Here is a 2,132-nt window from a genome sequence, read left to right as displayed (position 1 = left end):
GGAAGGGGGAACGAAAAAGGGACTGGGTCAAGCGAATTTGATGTGGGACATATAACTTGATTTTCCCATCGTAGTACAAAGTTAAGTATACTTGAAAATGAATTTAACAATTATTTGAGCTGTTTTCGCTCTCTCTCTCTCTCTCTCTCTCTCTCTCTCTCTCTCTCTCTCTCTCTCTCTCTCTCTCTCTCTCTCTCTCTCTCTCTCTCTCTCTCTCTCTCTCTCTCTCTCTCTCTCTCTACTCTCTCTCTCTCTCTCTCTCTCTCTCTCTCTCTCTCTCTCTCTCTCTCTCTCTCTCTCTCTCTCTCTCTCTCTCTCTCTCTCTCTCCCTCTCTCTCTCTCTATCTATCTAGTTCTCTCTCTCTTTATCTATCTATCTCGAAGAGGATAGATAAAGCACAGAATGTGAATCCCTTTTGAAGCCATACTGTGTTTCAGAGGGTTCGAATCCTTCGGGTGCGAATAAGACTTGTGAAGCATCCATTTCTTTCGATTTTATTATAGTTGATTTTTTGTAGGATCTTAGGGATTTTGATTCTTAAATACTTGTTGATTTTATTTTTCATGTTTCTATTATTTTATGAATTGTGGATTTTTCTAATTTTATACTTACGGTCTGCCACGTCACCAGTCTTTTTTTTTTTTTTTTTTTTCTTATCATTGAACGACTTTTAGGGGAACCCAGTTGGATGTAAGCATTGTTTCATAATTACGTTTTATTTCTGCTCTTGTTTCAGAAGTAATGCAACTTGTTTTATTGATACATTTTACGGTGTTTCTAGTTTGCAATATTTACTTTATTTTACTTTGCCATATTAATCTTTTTATACCCTTTTTGCATAACTTTTACGTATATTTATTTGCTGATTGACCCTTTTTGTGATACTGCATACAATCTAAGACCGTATTACTTTAATTGTGAAGATAATATATTACCACGTTGGAGCCCACAGCCTGTATAAAAAGCCTTGTCAATAAACCCAGAACCCAGAGTTGTTTCTGGACTCAGTGTTTGTGTGCTGTGTGCTGGATTACCCTGGATTACCCTGGATTACCCTGGATTACCCTGTGGCAACGCTGGAGCAGCAAAGAAAGGTTGTGTTTGACCCTTTTACATGCCAGATAGGAATAATTGTTGGATGTGCTTGTTTTGATTATATAGAGGACGTGGATATAAATATTGGTTAGCACCAGCTAGAGATGCCCGCTCATATTTTCGTTTTCATTTGTTTCTTCTAAAGGTGTCTTTTGTCTTTTTTATGTTTTAGATACGTTGATTGGTTTTATTAATCTATTTATTAAGGGGAAGTGAACGTCCCCCCCTCCCCTTCCCATCCCCCTCCATCTCTCCCCCTTCCCCTTCCCCTCCCCTTCCCCTCTCCCTCCTCCCTCCCCCCTCCCTCTCCCCTCCCCCTTTCCTCTCCCCCTCCCCCTCCATCCCTCCCCCCTTCTTCCTTTCGGCCCTAAATCGCCATCCACCGCTTCATCCATGGGCTTCCTCTTCCCATCCACCATCAGCATGAATTTAAATGCCATCATCATCATCATCATCATCATCTCATATTAGAATACGCACTGAACAAGAACAGAACACTATCAGCCTTACTCAAAAGGGCAACAGTACCGCATAGGCCATTAAAATAAATAAATAAACAAATAAATAAATAAAATAATTAAAAAAAGAGGAAAAAAATATCCGAAAGTGCACAATAGTATCCCATTATCTATTTCAATTATTTTCTATTACAGTTTCCAAAAAATATTAGATCACAAAACCCACAGGCCTTGTGATACGAAAGGGCAACAGTATCAACCTATTAATCACGATTTATATTTCACAAATATATACGATTGCAACAAACAACATTTCATAGGCCTTCTAAATCAACATTATAGGAGTATGTCATTATTAATTATGTCTCATTTCCTATCATTAGTTCTATTTCTCTATTTGTTAAGGGTTGAATAGGCCTATGATAACAAGTAGCATAATCCAGCAGTTGTTATTAGTCATCAGTTAAAAGTAGAGATAAAATACGGTAGGGGGGGGGGGGGGGGGGGGGGGGGGGGGAGAGGCGGGAGTGAGTGAGAGTGAAAATAACACTACATGCAAAAAAATAAAAAATAAAAAA

Source organism: Penaeus japonicus, unplaced genomic scaffold, assembly GCF_977035675.1.
Source record: "Penaeus japonicus unplaced genomic scaffold, GWHDUDI00000001_assembly GWHDUDI00000017, whole genome shotgun sequence".
In the NCBI taxonomy this organism is placed as follows: Eukaryota; Metazoa; Arthropoda; class Malacostraca; order Decapoda; family Penaeidae; genus Penaeus; species Penaeus japonicus.
The sequence above is the reverse complement of the archived record's forward strand: the minus strand, read 5'-3'. Positions refer to the sequence as shown.